The 23,547-nt window shown below is 39.4% G+C and overlaps 1 long non-coding RNA gene across 1 annotated transcript; it reads left to right on the plus strand.

Moving 5' to 3' along the window:
- The first annotated feature begins 373 nt into the window (after positions 1–373).
- LOC139076645 (uncharacterized) lies at positions 374–23,477 on the plus strand. Its single transcript, XR_011528440.1, has 3 exons — positions 374–475; positions 22,801–22,890; positions 23,363–23,477. It is a non-coding gene; the product is annotated as an uncharacterized lncRNA (long non-coding RNA).
- Positions 23,478–23,547: the final 70 nt, after the last annotated feature.

Here is a 23,547-nt window from a genome sequence, read left to right on the forward strand (position 1 = left end):
TCCATCACCACTACTGGAAACCCAACTGATCATGCTGGCCTCACAGACTGGGGGCTGGGAGGGGTCAGGGGAGTCATTTTATGCAAACAACAGTGCGGCATGCAAATGGAGAAATTGAGGTACAGGCACATTACATTGCTGAATTTAAAAAATTTGATCATGTTAACAAACTTCAAATCTACATTATTTTTTCTTACTTTTCAGTCAGTTTGAATTTTTTAGACATAATCCTAAAAACATTTGCTGCTATCTAGTCTGTATCACACCTGGGCACCTAATTATTTCTTAAACTATCTTTTGTTCTAAAAATAGTCACCACAAATTTAATGGTTGGAAAACAGATGTCAAATGAAACCTTGCTCACATATATCTTCTCACAGAAAATGGCCTACCTTAGAAGAACCTATAGGGAATAAAGGAGAAAAAAGTACCGGAACAGAACACTGACTTCAGAAGGCGGGTGATTTTGGCTGAGGTAGGAAACGGTCTATTTGGCCTGGTTTTGTTTTTGCAGGACAGTTATTCTTGGAGTGGCTGACCTTCCTATTGTGGGTTTCTTTTATCTTGACGAACATTGGCTCCTCTGTTTTTTTTGCCCCATTTATTTATTCATTTTCCCTCCAACTGGCATTGCTTCGAGAAGCCTGCTCCTCCCCATCTTGCAGACTGTGCTGTCTGGGGCTCAAGTGCCCATGGGGGCCGAGGTCCCCATCAAACAGCTCGTGCCCACCATCAAGTTAAATGTAAAGGCTCCACTGAGATGAGAAAAATCTGGGCCGCGTTCCTTATTTCACTCTGTCCAATGTTATGCCTTCCTCATAGGAGGCCTTTTGTGAATGTCCACTGAGTTGACGGGAAAAGAAGCAAAAGTCTGTAATAGCTGTTTATACGCTTCTCTAATGAGAGTGATGTGGCTTCATTTTCCACTGTGCTCTGTCTACAGAGGGCCAGTGTCCTTTCATCAGTTCAGGCAGACTTTAACCTCCACTTCTGGCTTATTTCCTATTTATGAGTGGCCTCCAAGCCTGGAGTCACCTCTCCCTACCTTGACCACCAGTATTATCCATCCCTAAGCATGTCCTGGCCAGGGAGTAACCGACTCTCGTTGTCTAAAGAGCCTGTCCCTGGGCTCTCCTTCTCTGACTCACCCGTTCTAGTTTCTGCCCCTTCTGCTGGGCTTCCCCAAGCACTTTCCCTACCCACTCTCTACTCCTTCTGATAATGAAAACAGCTTATTAATTATGTCGGGACTTAGAAAGGTAGAGAGTAGCCTTTCTAGCTCAGCCTCAAGGAGGTTGCACGGAGTCACAATTAAGAGCACAGACTCTGGAGCCAGACTGCCTGGATCAAATCCAAGACTTTGTAGCTATGTGACCTTAGGAAAGTTACTTAACCTCTCTGGCCTCCGTCTTTTCATCTTTCAATGTAAATAATAGTGTCTACTTCACAGGTTAATATTTGTAAAGCACTTAGAACAGACCTGACAAAGAGTAAGTGCTATGTAAGTCAAATAATGAGACATTTCTCCTCTCAACCTTCCCTTTAAGTACCTTGCCTTTCCCTATAGCTTTGTTCTTCTGGGTGGCAGGGGGATGAGCTGTGTGTTTGGGGACTGGGAACCAGGCATCCTGCAGGCCCAGCCCCTGGTAAGGGTATAGCTGCAGGAATTACTACATTTTCTCTGAATGAGCCCATGTTAAGCCTTGGCCCTGATGTATGACCATGACCTTTAGGTCTGGGTCCACTACACAGAGGGTCCTGCTGCCTATGGAGCTGCCAGGTATATGTGGGGTGAGTGTGCGTGTGGTGTGTGTGTGGTGTGTGAAACCAGGTGTGTTTGTGTGGTCTGTGAGGTGAGTGCAGTATGGTGTTCAGCCAGAATCTCTCTGGATTAAAACCTGTATTGTCCTCAGACACTCAGAGACATTTTTAGCACGAGAGAAAGCAACTTGAGAGAAACTCTGGAAAAGAATGTGTGTACAAGAAAGAATAAAAAAATAATAGGAAAAATTTGCTTTTTGGAGAGAATTTAGAGACTTTAGTTACTTTCTCAGTATTCACATGCACTCACTATATCTGTGACCTAAATACGTCCCTAATCTTGACTAACAAGGTTAAAGCAGAGCTCAAGGACATGTGTGACAAGGGAAAAGGAAGCGTCAGCATCAGCAGCTCCTCTAGAATGCAGAAGGACCCTCATGTCCCTTCGGAACCTGCTCGGACCTTCTTGGAACAGTCCATATTCCTAATCAAATCTGCTTTTCACAAGTGCCAACAATCAAGATAAAATAAATATACTTCTAATCCATTTTACTATCTCCTCTCATTTTTTTTTCATGACTAGTAATGGGATACATATGGGAATTACTATGTGTATGCTTTTGTTAGTTTGTTTGTTTGAGGAAGATTAGCCCTGAGCTAACATCCACCACCAATCCTCCTCTTTTTGCTGAGGAAGATTGGCCCTGAGCTAACATCCATGCCCATCTTCCTCTACTTTATACGTGGGAAGCCTACCACAGCATGGCTTTTGCCAATCAGTGCCATGTCCACACCTGGTATCCGAACCAGTGAACCCCCGGCCGCCGAGAAGCAGAATGTGCGAACCTAACTGCTGTGCCACCGGGCCGACCCTATATGTATGTTTTTAAAACATTTGAAATGGTCTATATTTAAATATAATTTCTGAATTCTCAAAGATAAAGGTGATTCTCCGGTACCCACAGGCCTTCGGCCGTGTCTCTGTTGATTATCATAGCTGTAGGACTTGCTCAGCGCCTTACCCGTGAGGACGTGTTTAATGACTATTTATGGCATGTAACTGCTCAACCTATGGGCAAATGTGCCATCCTATTCTATTATATCCTCAGTTAAACAGGATTCTGGGCTAATATATTTTTCTCTTCATTGGGCTTCAGGTACATAGAAATGGACTGGTATTTTTAGTTCATGACACATTCTTATCATTGGACCTTTTACTGTTTACTTTATTGACATAATTTTAGGAAGTGATAAGTATCCATGAACCCACCATCCAACACAAAAGCTCAGTCTTAACAATAACCTGCGTCTAATTTATGGTTCCCCACATCCCATCTCTCTGCTTTCTACCTGAGGAAGCCGCCATTCAGAATCCTGTGATGAGCAATCATTTAAAACATGTCTCCTAGGATGGGGGAGGGGAAGGGAAAAAAATCCCCATGTTCCAAACAACTGGCCCAGGAATTTCTGAAACAAATCCATGTGCAAGTTGGAGACAGTCTGTAATTTTTCAGGCCAGAAGTGTGTCTAGTCTGATCCAATTCATCTTGGCAAAGAGGGCTTTGCAGGTCTGTGATGAAAGCGGTCAAATGGGAGGAATTTCTTTGCTTTTTGATATTAAGTGTTTAACAAAGCATGGTCATTTACTTTTTAAATTATAGAATTAAGGCGCTTTGTAGTAGAATATCAGAACTGACGTTCCTCTTTAGGTAAAAGCTATGAAAGCCTTCGATGAAGAAGAATGGTCTCATTGACTATGCAATAGAGCTCTGGCCCCCATCCTTCAACTATTTCCAGCTTTCAGTTGTTTCTTCTGGTAGGACTTCCATATTTCTAAATAAGTTATGCTGCTCTCTCTTGAGTCATCAGTTTTACTCCCCACCTATTGAATATCTACTCTGGCAGAGGGGACTTCGATCTCTTACACTACCTTCCAGTCTTTCCCCATTATTTTTGGTTAGATCAGTATTTCAGAGATTATAAAATTATGACTATCAATATTGTTGTCTGGGCCAAGCAGTGTACCATGATTACATTTCTTCTATCACGTAATTTTTCACTTTCCCTGGAGTGTCTGACTCCCTTGAGTTTCATTGGATTTGTTTTCTTTGTACCCATTAATCTGTCTTTCCATACTCACTTACGGGCTCTCAGTCCAGTTTCCCTCAGGGTTAATCTATCTCCTATTTTATCCGGTTCTCCCTATACCCCACCCCTAACTTGTTCTCCCTGGAAACATCTTTCCTAGATCCTGCGTCTTCCGGCTCTAATCTGAACTGGTTGCTCTAGAGGCCCGTGGTCCTGGGATTTTCCTTTGCCTTTTTCCTAAATTGAATTCTCTACTTTTTTGAAGCATATGTTTTCCTCTTTCTTGTATTGCTCACTCGTTTTGTGAGAAAAAAAGAGTTACTGAGAAAAAAAGGCAAGAGAGGTAATTATTTTGATATTTTGCGTCTCTTAAGCTATCTTTATTCTGCCCTCACATTGGAATGATGGTTTGGTTATGGAATGCTAAATTGAAAATGACCTTCATTGTTTCATCGTCCTTTGGGTTCCGATGCAGCTTTTGAGAAGTCTGATGCCTTTCTGATTCCTGATCCTTTGTGGGTACTGGGTCTACCACTCCCATTCGGAAGCTATTAGGAGCTTCTCTTTATCTCGTGTCCTAAAATGTCCTGATGTGGGCATTGTTCATTAAGTATACTAGGCTCTCAGGGGGCCTTTCATTTTTCAGATTTATAAACTCCAGTTCTGGGAATGTTTCTTATATTATTTATTTGAGAATTTTCTCCCAACCATTTTCTCTTTTCTTTCTTTCTGTCAGTTCTATTTATCAGCTTCTCGGTAATCTACGTTGATTCTCTAATTTTCTTATATTTCTCTTTCATTGTCTGTTTCCTTAGGAGATTTTCTTGACTTTATCTTCCACTCCTTCTAGTAGGTTTTTTCTTTTGGCTGTCGTATTTTTCTTTTCTAAAAGCTCTTCTTTGTTATTTATCCTCTTTTTTTACAGCTTCTTCTTGTTTCATGGATACAATATTTTCTCTTTTCCCCCTGAGGATATTAACTGCAGTTTTTCAGATGTTGTCTTCCGCCTTGTTTCTCTTACCTTAGAGGTGCTTTCCTCCCACCACCAGGTTTATTAGTTTAGATTTCTGTCCTTCGTGTTTGAGGATTTTCTCAAATGTCTGGTACTTCTTGGCTGTAAGTTTATAATTAAGAGCAAGGGTTATATTTAAAATTACTTGTAACATTTTATTTTCCAAACATGAATTATCTTTGATTTCTGATACGTTTGATAAAACATTCAAATACAGAGAAATCAAAATTCTCTCATAATTCTACCTCTTAGAAATAACCACTATTTAAAAAACCTCTTCATGTTTTTATTTATGCATATATAAATATATATTTATGAGTGGAATTATACAGTCTTGGAAACCTTCCTTCTTCCGCTATCACTATGCCATATGCCATGAGTCTCTGTCCATGTCAGTACATATACTATGCCCTTTTTAGTGGCTATGACATTTATTTAACCAATCATCTATTGTCGGAAACATTTAGGTTTCCATTTTGTTGCTATTATAATTAATGTTGCATTAGGCATTGTTAAATACACATCTTTGTCCACTTGTCTGATTGCTCCTTTAGGAAAAATTCCTAAAGGGGAATTGCCGAGAAAGCAGTGAGGTACAGATTTAAGATTGGAGGTGCTGTTTGTGTGTGAGGAACTTAGCTGTTGGTGAGAATCAGTGTAGAATAAGCAGACTGCGAACTGCCTTTTCCAACGACGTCGCCAAATGTAAGTTTCTATTGGTCTGTTTTCTGAGGCTGTCCTTCAAGGGGCTAGAATCTCTTGTCAAGTGTGTATAAATCTGTCACATTTGGAAGGAAGGTGGGAGAGGAGCCTGGCATCCCATTGTTTAATGTGAAGATGAGCGGTCACTGCCATCTCTCCACTGCTCCTTGCTGTGTCTCGTGTCCCTGAGTCTCTTTCTCTTTCTCCAGAGACTACACTTCCCATCTCTGGGCCTTGCAGGGTGGGGTGAGGATCCCAGAGAGGGGAGGGGTGAACGACTGCTCCCTATGTAGATGTCAGCCGAACACTCTGGTTTCACCACCAGGCGTTTAATTCCCACCTGTCGGGCACCTGCTGCTTCGCACTCCTGAGGCTTTCCTGGCTTGGGGAGTCTGTTGGCTGACTCTCCTTAGTCTGTCCGGCTGCAGAAACTGAGCTTTCACCCGTTCCACTCAGTTAAGTCGGTTACGGCCTTCCACCTGCTCTCCACGTGCATCCCTCATGCCTGGAGATTTCAGATGACTCATAGTCTCATCAAAGATGCAGCTTGTGTTTTTGTTTCTTGTTTCTCTTACTGTTTTGGGGCTGGTTTTCAGAAGCCATGTTGGGGAACAGCAAAGTCAATCTACAACATCTTAAAACCAGAAGTGTACAATTAATTGCTTCAATCCAGGTATGATAAGGGTCTCCAAGAGGTATGAGAATTTCCAACAGAGAGACTTGTGAGGGTTTGGCCACCAGAGCAAGGAGGAAAAGGTCCTGAGGAGAGGGGGTAGTTGTTACCCATGGAGCAAACTGAGCGTATTGATAGTTTTTATTTTTCCTTGAGACTTGCAGGACTTTGCCAGGCATTTTATCTTTAAAATAAGATGTATTAAGGTACGAACTTCCAGCTGTAAAATAAATGAGTCCTGGGGATATGATGTAAGCGTGGTGACTATAGGTAATAATACTGTAGTGTATATTTGAAATTTGCTGACAGAGTAGATCTTAAAGTTTCTTACACAAGAAAAAAAATTTGTTACTACATTTGGTGATGGATGTTTACTAGACTGATTGTGGTGATCGTGTTGCAATATATACACATATTGAATCATTATGTTGTAAACTTGAAACTAATATAATGTTACATGTCAATTATATCTCAATAAAAATATGATATATTAAACCTTATAAGAATGTAAATTTTTTAAAAGCAAAAGCTGTTTGAATAAGATGTTCATTGGCAGTGATCACTGGAATCCCGTAAGGTGAGGGTACAGCTTTTGGAGGGTGATTCTGCCTTACTTTGAAATGTTAAGTCATCGAGATCTTTAAAAATCTAATTTAAAATAAAGTAAAATTTCCAAATCCTTAAATAGTTTTTTGCATTGTTCTTTCTTCCTTTGAACATCCTAAAGCTTAGAAACAGAATCTATATTTCTCAGGAATTGCCCCATTCTCCTTTTTGCTAAATAATCATTCAGGCAACTTACACTCAAAAGAGGAAACACTGACAGTTAATCAACAAAAGAAAATTATACTTGAGGGGCTGGCCTGGTGGCATAGTGGTTCAGTTCACATGATCCGCTTCAGTGGCTTGGGGTTCATAGGTTCAGATCCCAGGCACAGATCTACACACCACTCATCAAGCCATGCTGTGGGGACATCCCACACACAAAATAGAGGGAGATGGGCACAGATGTTAGCTCAGAGACAATCTTCCTCAAGCAAAAAGAGGAAGATTGGCAACAGATGTTAGCTCAGGGCCAATCTTCCTCACCAAAAAAAAAAAAAAAAGAGAGAGAGAGAGAGAGAAAGTTATACTTGATATCCTGTTTGTATGGAAATAAAAATAGCTCTTCAAAAATGGCAGATTGAAGTTGATATTAAAAATGTCCACTTTGATAGTGAGCATTTCTCTATCTCTATTCCTGAGATAATCTATGCTACTATAATAAATAGGATGTCAAATGGAACACAATTGTGTCAGGTTCTCTGTTTTACACTAACACAAATATACATATTTTACAATGACAGTTGATAATAAAGATTTGCAAGGACCCAGCTATTTGTGCTTTCGTTATAGTCTCATTGTTAGCGAGGCACAGTAGCGCATATATATATATATTTTAATGAAAGGAAAAAGAGCAGGATGTAGTAACAGAAAATCCAGTGATAGAGCTTTTGTTGGCCAGGTTCTTTGAGCCACGGGGGCTGCAGCATTCAGGGGATTCCTCACTTAGAGTTAGAACAGCTTCGTTGTGCCTCGGTTATAGTGTCTAGAGAGCTGTCTCTGGATTTACTTAATTGAACACCCCAACATAGGCACATTTATTTATTTAAGGGACATTAAATGTCCTTTACATACACTAAACAGAAAATTAAAGAAGATGGTAAGTAGTGCACATTCAATAAAAAAATTTAAAATTGCTACCTGTCCCCTGCACGTCATTCCTAGTTTGGAGCCCATTGGTCTGGAAACAAGGTCCCCATTTTATCTATAAAATGAAAGGTGCTAGAATTTGCCTCTACAATAAATGAGTCACTTGGGGAAAATAGAGTCTGGACAAGCTTATGTAGCTTATTCTTTTTCTTCTCATGCCCACGTAAACCTCACTATATCACAGGTCATTCTGCACTCGTGTAAAATTCCCTTAACTAGGCATTGGTTTAGAAACCCAGCTCCCAGAAATCGTATTCTCCTCTATGTGATTTGAAAATATTCTGCTGGCTATTTTTACGTCCTCAAAGTCCAGGATCAGAAATGGAATTTTCAGATTAGCTGCAGATGCGTCTCCTCCGCCCTTTGGGACTGGATGTGCTTTAATTCAAAAGGAAACTTTTCAGGCCATTAAGCTTCAATACAGTTTAATGCCTTTGGGCTGTGGGGCTTGAAATCATAGAGAAGCCTGAATAAATGTTTTAAAATAAAATCTGGAAAGCAAAGTACATTTTTTTTCCCTTACTGCAAATTTGTTTTTAGTTTTGCGATTTTCTGTCTTGTTGAATTCAAAAATCTTGGTCATGTGCAGGCTGCAGAAGTCCCAAGAGATGGCCCAGCCCGACTCAGGAGCTGACAGGCCAAGTCTGAGGAGGTTTGGCTTGTCACAGAGGGAGGAAGGCAATGACTTTCCCTCCTCTTGCTTGTAGTCTTAAACTAGTCCCAAGTGACCAGATTGCATTCTAGGCCGGAGTAACTCTTCTGCAGAATGAATAATATTTTCTTAAGCACTTTTAAGTTCTCATTCACAGCCTATTTTAAAAATGATTTAAGGAATAAAAAGGTGCTTTTTATAAGTCCCTAAGTGCGTATTTTTTAGAATGGCTAAAAGAGTAGCTTTGTTGACATACATCGAATACAATGGCCAAGCGGGATGTTATCGTGGTCAGAACTCCCTCAAACTGATTTATGCAGAAAACTGCTATCTGCCTGGTCATCTTTTTTAGGATCGAATTCCATTTTAACACTTGATTCACTTGAATTTACACAGACCCCCAGCCCCGCTTTTGAAGTGGGGAAACTCAGGCTTGCAGATATACAAATAACTTGCTCCAGTTTAAGCCGAAGACAGTAGGGTAATGGGGAGCAAAGTTGGGTTATTTGAAAATCTAGCCAGTGTACTGCCTATAAACTGGAGTGAAACCTCTTCAGTCAGAAGAGCTCTGAAAATCGAGACAAGAACTGGGACCTCTAGACTGCAGAACGGATTTGTCAAGCAAATTAATAATCTACAAAAGAGAGTTTCATGTACATACTGTTTTAAGTCTGGGGAAGCAGCCAGTCATGTGCAATTGGAATGAATTATTTCTCTATTTGTTAATCAGGATCAGGTCCCTAAATCATCTCTGGTTAGCAGTGTTTTGCAAGCTTTAAGAGTTACTGTCTGTGATTTAAAGAAATGAAACAACCTTGATTTAATACATTCTCTAATTCAGATTAGACTGAGTTAGAAAGCATTGCAGTATCATATGCCATTTCTTATGTAGCAAAGTGCTAGCTTTAAGTGTCCTAACTTTTAAAATTAGCTTTATTCATAAATTTGCTGTCATCTAATCTATGTGGGGCTTTGAATACTTTTATTATTGAAATTTAACAATCATTCTAATTTTAAATAAGAAATTGATTTTAAAAAATAATTTCCCACCAGGAGGAAAATTTTCCTTTCTTTTTTTAAACAGTATCTCCACGAGCCCCTCCATAAGGAGCGGCACAGGCTGAGAGGAAATGCAGCTAAGAAATAAATGATCTCATCAGAGGATGTCATATCCAATTTTTAGGTGACAGTATTAACATTCTATTTCCTTTTGAGCTGGACTTCCTGGGAATAATCCATAACCTTTGAATAAACTTTAACAATGTATCCTTTGTCGTTTTTGTCCATGTGGTGCATTAGGAACTTCAGGAAGCCTATAATTCTGGTAAAATGAGAGACCATCTCGGGATTTCTCAGTTAAAAGGAGGGCCTACTGAGATTATACTCTATTATGAAACCCCCAAATAAAAATGGGGGAAATAACTGTGGATTATATATTTATACAACCTAGCAACTGCAAAGTCACTATTGACCTGAGTTGTTTTAACAAATCTTGTAGCCCAAATCGATTCTAGCTAATCAGATACAGGCCTCCAAAAACTATTCAGAGTGATTCAGAAGGTGCTGTGCCCAGGCCAGTCATGAGAGAATCCGAATTCTTTTGAAGACCTACAGCTTTCAATTGTTGAATGTTTAAGTGGGAAAATTCATCTTTTTTTTTTTTTAATTGGAAAACTGAAGTCAAGCTAGAATGATACAGTGTGTCTTCTCGGCAGAGAATAATACTGAATTGATTTGAGGGTGGGAGCTCTTGATGATTAGTTTTCAAATAAGGATGCTGTTCTCTGGAATTCTGCGTCAAACCCAGTTCCATCTTCACCTTGGGAAGTAGTTATTCTCATCCAGCAAAAAGCATTTCCTGTGTGGTGGTAATAACACAACGAAATTTTATCGGGTGCCTCAGTAATGTATAGTCATCAATGAACCTAACAAGGATACACTTTATGAGAAAATCAATAAGAGAAAATGATTATATTGTTGACTGGAGCCAGCATCCAGAAATGAAAAATAGAAAGGAAAATATCACTTTGCATTGGACAGGGTTTCAGTGCATTTAATGTGCAGGAATCTTGAAAGTTATTAGGTATCTGGAGAAACAACAGGCAGCAAAGGGATGAAAATACTTCAGCCCGTTTTAGATGTCAAAAACAACCACAAAACCACTATTTCATCTCTAATCTATTGTTTGAATCCAGTGCAGTTTTCTGTCCCAGAGAAATGTTTCTGTTTCAGTTGAAATATGTTGTGAGCCGCTGTTTAAAGCTACTCATATTTACAAGTGGGATAAACAATTCAAATAGTGAATTGGAAAAAAAATCAGTGAGGGGTTCTACCAGATAGACATCTGGAAAACATGGGAAATGAATTTTTAAACCTTCGTGGCCTGGACATCTCATATTTACACATCATCTACCCAGTGCTGTTTTTAAATACTCACAAGAATGAACATGTATTTGGGAAAGAGCAATTGGTGTATGTTACAAAGAAGAATATAAAATATTTAGGATTTTAAAGTGTACTTAATGTAATTGGAACTAACTTAAAAACCACTTTTTAATAATGTGGCTGTACAATTCCATCACAAACCTCATTTTTCCTCCTTAAAAAAGTATATTAACTTGAGATTGTAAAACTTGACAGATTGTTTAACAAGTTTTGTCATTAAATTTGAAACATGCATTCACTGTTGTAGATGCATCTGATTTTGACAAAGGGATTTATTTTGATATCTCGATCTGCTTATTTTTGTCCCCTTATTTTTTAAACTTTTATAAAGATATTCATAGATACAATTTTATTTTTATTTATTTATTTATTTTTGAGGAAGATTAGCCCTGAGCTAACTGCTGCTAGACCTCCTCTTTTTGCTGAGGAAGACTGGTCCTGAGCTAACATCCGTGCCCATCTTCCTCTACTTTATATGTGGGACCCCTACCACAGCATGGTGTGCCAAGTGGTGCCATGTCCGCACCTGGGATCTGAACCGGCGAACCCCGGGCCGCCGAGAAGCAGAATGTGCACACTTAACTGCTGCACCACCAGGCCAGCCCCCATAGATACAACTTTAAAAGGCAAATCATTTTAAAGCCTTAAGATTAAGACCGGCAGCCCCTGGCTCAGCCTTTCGCCCCTGAGCCCTTTTCAGTGGCAACCACTTGTAAATCTTCTAACTTGCTCTTCTAGTATTTGTGTTTCTGAATAACATCCTTACATGGCTATTAAAAACATTTTGTTTTCACTTTAGGTGTTATATGTGAGTTTCCTACCTGTAATGATGAGGTTTGGCTTTCTCTCCCTTCCTCTCTCCTTTATTCATTTTGGTGAGATCAGTATTCAAAGTTTATGACTATGTACATCTTTCACACAGCTCAGCCATATGATATGATATGTGTTTTTTTTAAATCATGTACTATGTTGTTTCCCTAGCAGTAATAACTCTCTTTCTCTTTTGCATTTGCTTAGCTTTCTCTCTTTGTTCTAGTTTAGCCCCAATCCTTGGACAAAGGGATACATTTGCTCTCACTACAGTCAAACAAATCAGGTAAGCTTTTTCTTAGATACGCCCCCGCAGAAGCTCTTTTCCCCCTTGCTCCAGTCTAGACGGCTCATGGCCGCTGCCCAAGAGGCTCCCTTCACCATCATCGTGGAGATTCTCTTTGCCTTTCGCTGTGTTGGATCCTTTTTTCCTGGATTCCAAATCTTCCTCTTTCATGTTTTATCGCCTTTTGGGGTATTAAGTCTCTTGTTTATTTGCTTCTTAATAAAAAAATGCAGAGAAGATGATTGTTTTGTCTTTATATTTCCCAAAATGTTTTTATTCTGTCCTTACGTTTGATCAACAGTTTGGCTGAGAATAGAATTCTTGTATACAAATAATTTTTCCTCACTATTTTGAAGGCATTGCTCCACTGTCTTCTGGTTTCCAACTTTGCCGTTAAGATTTCCTATGCCATCCTTTGTGAGTGGCCCTTGCATCGAAGTTCCTGGATTTCCTCTTTGTTTCCACAGTTCTGAAATTTCATGATTATGAGATTTGATATCAGCCTTTTTTCACTTACTATGCTGGGTACTCGAAGAGCCTTCTTAATATGGAACCTCATGTCTTTCGCTTCTGCTTCAGGAAATCTAAACACTTGACTGTGTCCAAGTCCGTGCTGGATGACCACTATGCTCCACTGTTAGGAGACCTGACTGCGTTCTCTCAGGGGAGTGCCTGATGCTGTTCACATTTAAGGGTCTTTTCTTTAGATTGTTCAGTTTTTTTCAGAGGGAACTCCTGCCTGGGAGATAGAAGCCAGGCTCCCAGCACTCTTGGAATCCAGTTGGGGAAGGGTGCTGTGCCGAATGCAGACTTTCACTTAGTCTTTCTGTTTTCAGTAAGACAATTCTATGCTTGGCTGTGATTTGTATTCCTGTGTTCAGAGTCACTCTACTTCAACTTTTCAAGAGAATAGACCTCTCAAATTCTGCCGGGTTACAGGTTGGGTATTGCCTAACAGTGCTGGCTGGGGAAGGGAAGCTGTTATATATAACTGCTCTAGAATATGCAGAATTTTAACCAATCCTTTTGTTTTCAGTTCACCCACACCCCTACCCCCAGAGGTGTCAAGTGCCTCCAATTCCTGAGCCTTTTGGGGTTCTGTGGTGCAAATATATTTGCTCCCAGACTTTGTCCCACTGCTGGCTTCAGTTTCTGTTTGCTTGAATCTGCCTAGACAGTTATGACTTCTCCACCTACTGCCCAAACTTGCACAGTTTTATTACTCTCATCTCCTCACCTGTTCTCTTAATCCTTATGAGTGAATGCTTTTTCAAAAATTATTTAATTACCATTTCCATGGTGATTTGGAAGGGAGTAACAGTAAGAGCATCTGTTAAATCTACCATGTTTATATAGACATGTCCATTTTCCTAAGTTTCCAATTGCCCCTCCTATGTTAGATTTGCTTGCTCTTCTTTCTTCTTTCTTCGCCTCCATCCTGCCTTCTCTTTGGTGCCCACTTTGAAGACCTCCTGAGGACAACATTTGCTCTTATGCTGCTTACCTCCAAGCCTGGATCTCCAATCTTGTTTTTCATCTAAACTCAAGTTCCATCAGCCCAGCAGGGCGGGGACTAGGATGAAGCAATTGAGGTCGCAGGTGCAAAATTTAAGGAGGCGCTCCCTCTCAGGGTTGTGTGAGTGACATCGTCGTAAATTCCGCACCCATGGCACCTAACTCTTCCCACCTCCTCCTGGCCCTGCTGCCTTGTACGTGTTTCCATTTTGGCTATCTCATTGTCAACTCCAACTTACTGAGTCCAAAGCCAACTTCATCATCCTTCTATTCACAATCCTCCTCTCTTTCCCCATCTATATTTCTGGTCTTTGTCACTAGTACTACCAATTTCCCTGTAAGATTCGGCTCTCTCCTTCACCAACTCCCTGATAGTCTGATTCAAAGTTTTATTTACTTTTTCTTTGAAATATATTGTTTATCTGTCCCTCTCAACAGGGATTTCAACTCTAGAAGCCTTGAACAAGAACTTTCCCTGCTCCAACATTTTTTACACACTGTTTTCATCACTTCTTTCCTAAAAATCTTTAGTGTCTATTTCTTACTCACTCAAATCTAAAATGCTTACTGTACTTTCACAATGCTCCGTTATCTGATCTACTCCACCTTGGATAAATTCATCTCTTTTTAAGGTTCAATACAAGTCATAACTGCGTGGAGCTTCAAGTCACTACTCACTGCTGATGAGTCTGTTCAGTTCCTCTGGTATTAAGGGTCCATTTCACACTTAACTTTACACTGACTTGCAGCAATCCACGTCTCACGTTCATCTCCCAGTCACTGGTCCAAAGCCAAGTTCATCATCTTCCCATTCACAATCCACTACTCTTTTCCTCACCTATCATTCTAGTTTCTGTCAGTAGCTCATCTAATATCTCAGTGAGATTCATTTATCTGCCCCCTGATATTCCGATTTAAAATTCTACCAATTTTTCCTGTGGAGTGTATCTCATGATTTTATGTCTGCCTCCTCATGTAGATGGTAAGCTCCTGAGAGGCAGGGTGCTCATGTGAATGTGGCTTCTTGCAAAGTCCTAAGCAAATTGAAGGCCCTCAAATTCTCCTTGATAAGTAAGAAAAGGTCCCCCAATAGTTTACACAGTTACAGTTCTCCACGACAAAAAAGGACTATTTATCTTCTTATCAAAATAATATTGTTTCAAAAGAAAAGGATATTGCAGGGTTACCCCAATCGTATATTGGCATCATCATTTAGCACATATTTTAAAAATCTTTGTGTAATTAGATAAAATGTTTTAAACTGAATGCTGAAACTGTCTGCAAAACCTAAACTTTAATTATTCAAATTATTTATGGTTACTGTGATTATTACAAAGCTAGGTTTACATAAAGGTTCATAGGAAGCAAGACAGCAAGAAATTTTCTAAACACCGCCAAACTCAGCCCCAAGGATGCGCTGACGCCATTAAGGTCCCTGCAGACCATCTCTACTTCCTGGCCTCTCTCCTCGCTCAGTGCGTATGGTTTTATCACTTTAACTAGACGTTTGAAAACAAAGAAAGAAAAGGAACAATCGTAATGATTCTCTGATAAATTTTGTCACCTTTCCAGAATACTTCGTCTGCTATTTTATTCAGTTATTCCAAACTTTTCCCAACAATAAACCTCTACAAACTATCAAACTACCAGTTATTTGGAAAACAAGAAATTCAGTTAAGAAATGGTGGGGTTGAATGAGTGCTTCTCTGGGAACATGTGAGGTTTGAATTCAGAGCTTTCTAGCCTTCACGGGCATTTTATGAGGCAGAGTGTCACAGATATGGCTGTTTTCCCAGTTATTCAGGCCTGGTCCACATGGCTTCATTGTCCAGCGTGGTCTTGTAGTGTTTGTGGTGGTGCCCCCATCACTCATGAGAGCCCTGCCTCTATATTACCCCCTTTCCCGGCTGCTTCGCTGCTGTAATTAACAGGTTTATACTACCTTAGTCGTGAGCTGCCAAACTTTAAAGTGCCCACGGATCACCTGGGATCTTGTTAACATGCAGATTCTGATTGGGTGGGGCTGGGTGGGGCGGGAAACTCCGCAGAGTTTCCCAGGCGATGCCAATGCTGCTTGTCTGAGGAACACACTTTGAGTGGGAGGGACATAGGAATATTCAGAATTTGCTCACACTCCAAAGTGCTATTTTTAAGACCAAAAGTGCTACAGACATGCCAAGCTTCTTTATGTTGAATTGTCACGATCTCTTACTGATAGTTACAGGCCCATGATTTTATACTTTATCTCCATCTCCCGGTGTCCCAGTGGGCACTTGTTCTTACCCCTGAGAAGGCCGGCGTTGCAGATGGGGAGGTTTTCCCTGAACTCACTAGGTCAGTGCTGGTCAGGGTTCTCGAGAAGCCAAGGGAACTATTCACAGCCCCTCAGGGTCTGCTCACTTGGGGATTTGGAGTACTTCTAATGCCATCCAGCGCCGAGTAACTGGATCTTTATTTTTAAGAGTGCTGCTCTGAAGTCCTTAGCTTTGAAGAATATTCAGGGGTCCCACTACTGGCTGGAAAGGCTGCAATGTGGACCTTGGACTCTGATTTATGGGGCTTCTCCCTGGCCTGTTCAGTAGGGAGTTCCTCACCAGATACTCAAACAGAAATATGACTCTTGGTGGTGATAAACATTCTGAGAAGAGGGCATGACATGTGACTGAGAAAGGAACTGAGAAAGAAAATAACATTTTATTCACTGAGCTACGCTGGGCTTCTATCTCCATAAGATGGTGAGCGTCCTTCCTTCGGGCGGTAGATGTGAAAATATGAAACTCTGGGTTACCAAGTGTAGGGTGAGCAGGAGATTTTCACAAAGGCTGCTTTTCTGGTGTTTCAGAAGAATTAATTCATTTCATGTTACAGATTAGATAGGGCTATCTCCCTTTACAAACTGATTTTATTTCATTTTAATTAACTTGCTTATTTTCCAGGACCAGGTTGAGTAGCCATTTGTTTGAGTCGAAAGACATTATATCTGAACTGATATTTATCTATTTGAGAGAAACGATCTTCTAGATCAGACCAAACAAGCCAGGATTGGGTTGATTTCCTACTTCCTTTAATCTGGGATTCTCGAAGTCTGGGTTCCAGACCTACAGCATCAGTTCACCTTGGAACTGACTAGAAATGCACATTCTTAAGTCCTCCAGACCTACTGACTCAGAAATTCTAGGAGTGGAGCCCACCATCAGTGTGTGTTTCTGCCCCCTGAGATTTGCATTTTTATTATATATTCACCTCAACCAATTATAGAAGTATATAAGGTAAAAAGCCAAAGATTCCACCCAAGCCCCTAGACTCACTTTTATGAGTGCCTCATCCTTTGTAAAAATAGTTGAGTTTATTTTCTTTAACTTTGTACTTTGAAGTAATTATAGATTCACATGAAGCTGCATAAAACAAAGGTACCAGAAGGTCCTCTGTAGCCTCACCCAGTGTCTCCCAATGCTGATATCTTGAACAGCAAGAATACAAGGTCAAAACCGGGAAACTGACATTGGGACAATCCTCATGGCTTATTCAGGTTTCACCAGTTTGACAACTGTGTGCGTGTGTAGTTCTATACGACTTTATCACATGCACAGATTTATGTAATCACCATCACAATCAAGATACAGATCTGTTCTATGACCACAAGGTTCCTTTGTGTCATCTCTTTGTAGCAACACCCACCCTCTTCCCCTTTACTCCTGTCCTTATAACCACTCGTCTGTTCTTCATCTCTACAATTTTATTTGTTATTTGTAAGTTTATATTTGTTATATAAATGGAATCATACAGTATGTAACCTTTTGGGAGTGGCTTTTTTTTAAACTCAGTATAAATCTAAGGGATTCATCCAGGCTGTGGCATGAATCAACAGTTTGTTCCTTCTTAAAGGCTGAGTAGTAGTTCACGGTAAGGATGCCTCACAGTGGCTTCACTACTCCATTGTGGAAGGACATTTGGGTAGTTCCAGTTTTTGACCATTATGAACAAACTTGTTATAAACACTCTTGTACAGGTTTTTGTGTGAACACAAGTTTTCATTTCTCTGGGATAAATACCCAAGAGTACAAGTACTGGGTCATATGGTAGCTGCATATTTAGTTTTTTTAAAAAAACTGCCAAACTGTTTTCCAGAGTGGTTGTATCATTTTCTATTCATACCAGCAGTGTATGAATGATCCAGTTTCTGGCCACTGTTGTTAATTTTAGCCATCTATTCTGTGAGGTGTGTCGTGATATCTAATTGTAGTTTTAATTTGCATTTTCCTAATAGCAAATGATTTTGAACATCTTTTCATGTGCTTATGTGCCATCCGTATATCTACTTTGGTGAAATGTCAGCTCACGTTTTTTGCCTGTTTTTCCAGTTGGATTGTTTGGTTTCACCGTTGAGTTTTGAGAGTCCTTCGGATACGTGATTTGTAAATATTTTCTTCCAGTCTGTAGCTTATCTTTTCATCCTCTTACCAGGGTCTTTTGCAGAGTAGAAGTTTTTAATCGTGAAGTCCAACTTATCAAATTTTCCTTTTGTGGGTTGGGTTTTTGGTGCTAAGTCTAGAAACTCTTCTCCTCGCTTTAGGTCCCAAAGTTTTCCTCTTATTTTTTTTCTAAAAGTTTCATAATTTTCCATGTAAGACTGTGATCCTTTTTGAGCTAACTATGTTGAATAAGAGCCATAATAGGACGTCTTTACCTTGTTCCCAATTTTAGGTAGAAAGTGCTCAGTTTTTCACCATGAAGTATGTCGATAGCTGTGGATTTTTTTGTAGATGCGCTTATCAAGTTGAGAAAGTTCTCACCTATTTCTAGTTTGCTGAGTTTTTATCATAAACGAGTGTTAAATTTTGTCAAATGCTTTTCCTTCATTAGTTGATATGATTGTATGATTTTTTTTGTTAGCCTGTTGATTTGTTGGAATACATTGCTTGATTTTTGAATAATGAGCCAGCCTTGCACACCTGGAATAAATCTCACTTGGTTGTGATATATAATTCTTTTTGTATATTGCTAGGTTCAATTTGCTAAAATTTTGCTGAGGATTTTTATGTCTAAGTTTATCAGAGATAGTTGTCTGTAGGTTCCTTTTTTGTGCGATTTGTCTGAATTTGGTGTGAGGGTAACATTGGCTTCATAAAATGAGTTATTCCTTCCTCTTCTTTTCTCTGAAAAAGAGAGTATAAAATTAGTGTGAATTCTTCTTTAAGTGTGTAGTAGAATTTGCCATTGAAACTATCCAGGCCTAGGAATTTGGGGATGGGAACTTCTAAATTATGAGTTTAATTTCTTTAATGGTAATAGGACTATTCAGAAGATCTGTTTTGTCTCGGTTAAGATTTGGTAGTTTGTGAATTTCTAGTGTGATTGGTCCATTTCTTCTAAGTTGTCAAATTTATGAGTGTAAAGTTGTTTGTCGTGCCCCCTTATTATCATTTTAATGGCTGTAGCATCTGTACTGAAATCTCCTATTTCATTCCTGATATTGGTGATTTGTGTCTTCTATTTTTATCAGTCTTGCTAGAAGTTTATTAACTTTTTGCTTTAAAAATAAGTTTTTCTTTATTGATTTCCTCTATTGTTTTCCCATTTTCAATTTCATTGATTTTTTTCTTCTTCTGCTTGCTTTGGGTTTATTTTGATCTTCTTTTTCTAGTTTTTTGAGATGGTAACTTAGGTTATTGGTTTGAGAATTTTCTCTTTTCTAATATAACATGTATTTTCCACTCAATACTGCTTTAGCTGTAACCTCCAAATTTATGATGTTGTATTTTCACTTTCAATTTAGTTCTGTGAATTTTTAAAATTTCTTTTGAGATTTCCGCTTTCACTCTCGGATTAGTTGGAAGTGTGTTGTTTTATTTCCAAGTGTTTGGAGATTTACTTGCTGTCTGCTATTAATTTCTAGTTTGATTTCATTATGGTCAGAGAACATATATGTATGATTTCAATTTTTCTAAATTTGTCTAAGTTTGTTTTATGACAAAGCATATGGTCAACCTTGGTATATGTTCCATGGCCACTTGAAAAGAATGTGTATTCTGCTCTTGTTGGGTAGAGTTCTATAAATATCATTCAGATTCTGCTGGTTGATGGTGTCAGTCAGTTCTTCTCTATCTTTGCTGATTTTCCGTCTAGTAGTTATATCAGTTGCTGAGAGGGGCGTTGAAGCCCCGGCTGTAACTGTGGCAGTCTGTGTGAACAAGCCTTCCAGATGGTTCTGGTCATGCTGAACTTTGAGAACAAGTGCCTTTAACTATTTGGGAGTTTCAACTTCATGAAAGAAATTATCTTCAAAGTGGAGAAAATGTGAGTTTTTTCATGATGTTGAAACTCCCTAGCTCTGGTCCTTTCTTCCAATCCTTCCTCCTGATCATCACTAGGTACATTTTCCTAAAGAAAATCCCAATCATATCACTTCTGGGGACACCTTCAATGATTTTTGCTGCCCTTGAGTTAAGCCTAACTATCTTGAGTACTGTTGCCTCCTCTTAAGCACTGTTACCCGCTTCCATCCTTTATGGGCTCTATTCTCTATCAAACTGGAAAAGTCATAACATTCTATGCCCACACTGTGCCTTCCTGTCTCTGGGCTTTCTTCACGCATTTCATTTTCACCTGGGATGTTCTCTGTCCATAGTTATATCTAGTGAAAATTTCCTTGTCTTTCTGACCATTCCAAATGACACCTTCTTCGTGAGGACTTTTCTTTTCTTTTTTCATTTTTTAATTAAGATTATGATAGTTAACAACCCTGTGAAATTACAGTTGGACATTATTATTAGTCATGTTGTAGGTACACCACTTCACCCTTAGTGCCCTCCCCCCACCCCAACCCCCCCCTTTCCCTGGTAACCACCGATCAGTTCTCTTTGTCTATATGTTAACTACAACCTATGAGTGGAGTCATGCAGAGTTCGTCTTTCTCTGTCTGGATTATTTCACTCAACATAATACCCTCAAGGTCTATCCATGTTGTTGTGAATGGGATGACTTTGTCTTTTTTATAGCTGAGTAGTATTCCATTGTATATATATATACACCATATCTTCTTTATCCAATCATCAGTTGCTGGGCACTTAGGTTGGTTCCATGACTTGGCTATTGTGAATAATGCTGTGATGAACACAGGGGTGCATGGGACTCTCGGAATTGCTGATTTCAGGTTCTCAGGATAGATACCCAGTAGTGGGATGGCTGGGTCATAAAGTATTTCTATTTTTAACTTTTTGAGAAATCTCCGTACTATTTTCCATAGTGGCAGCACCAGTTTGCATTCCCACCTACAGTGTATGAGGGTTCCTTTTTCTCCACAGCCTCTCCGACATTTGCCACTCTTGGTTTTGGATATTTTTGCCATTCTAACAGGTGTAAGGTGGTATCTTAGTGTAGTTTTGATTTGCATTTCCCTGATGATTAGTGATGATGAGCATCTTTTCATGTGGCTATTGGCCATCCATATATCTTCTTTGGAGAAATGTCTGTTCATGTCCCCTGCCCATTTTGTGATTGGGTTGTTTGATTTTTTTGTTGTTAAGCTGTGTGAGTTCTTTATATATTATGGAGATTAACCCGTTGTCAGATAAATAACTTGTAAATATTTTTTCCCAATTAGTGGGCTGTTTTTTTGTTTCAATCCTGTTTTCCCTTGCCTTGAAGAAGCTCTTTAGTCTGATGAAGTCCCATTTGTTTATTCTTTCTATTGTTTCCCTTGTCTGAGGGGTTATGGTGTCCGAAAAGATTCTTTTGAAACTGATGTCAAAGAGTGTACTGCCTATATTATCTTCTAGAAGACTTATTGTTTCAGGCCTAATCTTTAGGTCTTTGATCTATTTTGAGTTTATTTTAGTGAATGGTGAAAAAGAATGGTCAATTTTCATTCTTTTACATATGGCTGTCCAGTTTTCCCAGCGCCATTTGTTGAAGAGACTTTCTTTTCTCCATTGTAGGCCCTCAGCTCCTTGTCGAAGATTAGCTGTCCATAGATGTGTGGTTTTATTTCCGGGCTTTCAATTCTGTTCCATTGATCTGTGCACCTGTTTTTGTACCAGTACCATGCTGTTTTGATTACTGTAGCTTTGTAGTATGTTTTAAAGTCAGGGATTGTGATGCCTCCAGCTTTGTTCTTCTTTCTCAGGATTGTTTTAGCAATTCAGGGTCTTTGTTGCCCCATATGAATTTTAGGATTCTTTCTTCAATTTCTGTAAAGAATGTCATTGGGATTCTGATTGGGATAGCGTTGAATCTGTAGATTGCTTTAGGTAGTATGGACATTTTAACTATGTTTATTCTTCCAATCCATGTGCATGGAATGTCTTTCCATCTCTTTATGTTATCATCGATTTCTTTCAAGAAAGTCTTGTAGTTTTCATTGTATAGATCTTTCACTTCCTTGGTTAAATTTATCCCAAGGTATTTTATTCTTTTTGTTGCGATCGTGAATGGGATTGAGTTCTTGAGATCTTTTTCTGTTAGTTCATTGTTAGTGTATAGAAATGCTACTGATTTATGTGTGTTGATTTTATACCCTGCAACCATGAGGACTTTTCTTAATATGTGAATACGTAATTTCTCCCTTCTCAGCATCCCCATGGCAGTTTGTTTACCTCTCTCTTTTCCATTTTCCACATTATTCTTCTTTAGGGTTAGTTGGGATTTTTTCTTCTCTTTCCTGCTGGGTTGCAAGTTGAAGGCAAGGACTCCATCCTTATACTTCCTTCAGCATCTCACATGGTTCCTTAAAATACTTAAAAAGTATCTATTGAATTGAATTTTCTGGACAACTAAGGACACAATGTTTCATTGCTTTGTTCCTCTGAAATTAAAGAGATTTCTAAATAAGTTAAAAGAGTTTCTCCTTTGAAGAATCCCGAAAGTAAAAGATGTTTCTTTTTTGATGAAGTAGAGGTCATTGGAAATTTATGATGCTTCTGAAGTGGCCTTTAAATATATTTTCCGTAGTAGCACCATAATAAAATACAGAGAAATATGAGTATTACAGTCAATGCCCATAGTGACTCTAACTTCTAAGTGTGTGTGTCTCTACACCCTCTTTTCCATTCCCACTGCCTCTCCCACGGGCTGGTGCCAGTGATCTGTTCTCTGGACTATTGCAGTGTTGCCCAAACTTGCCTGGCCACAAGGACTGCATGGAGCACCCACTGAAATACAGATTCCTTGGCCACACCCAAGAGCTCCAAAGAAAGGTCTGGGAATTTATATTTTCAACAAGTATCCCATGTGATTCCAATGGTCAGGCTACTGCCTTCTGATAGTTACAATTTCTCATCTCCAAATCCATGGTTCATCTGTCATGTTGCTTAATTATCAATCAAATTGCCAACTATTTCCATAAAAGATTTGTAATTGAGGGGATAGTGTCTCTGCTTGATTATCTAAATGAAAGGGACCTTCATAGTGGCCTGGTATATTTATCAATCATAGAATGCTTTAGTGTCCTCAATATGAGCATGAAAAGTGCTATTACTTTCCCCTATGCAGAATAAGATATTGGATATTAAGAGAGCAAAAGAAAACAAGTTTTTACAGCATGATATAGAAATGCAGCAGGAAGCAATATGGCACCACCTTGTCTGTGCTTTAGCACAAACTGTTTTATACTGAAGAACAGACGCAAAATAATTTCTTTCTTTCTTTCTTTCTTTTTTTTTGAGGAAGATTGGCCCTGAGCTGACATCCATGCCCATCTTCCTCCACTTTATGTGTGGGACGCCTACCACAGCATGGCTTGCCAAGCAGTGCTATGCCCGCACCCGGAATCCATACTGGCAAACCTTGGGCCACCGAAGCAGAATGTGCCAACTTAACCGCTGCACCACCGGGCTGGCCCTGCAAAATAATTT

Source organism: Equus przewalskii, chromosome 17, assembly GCF_037783145.1.
Source record: "Equus przewalskii isolate Varuska chromosome 17, EquPr2, whole genome shotgun sequence".
Classification (NCBI taxonomy): domain Eukaryota; kingdom Metazoa; phylum Chordata; class Mammalia; order Perissodactyla; family Equidae; genus Equus; species Equus przewalskii.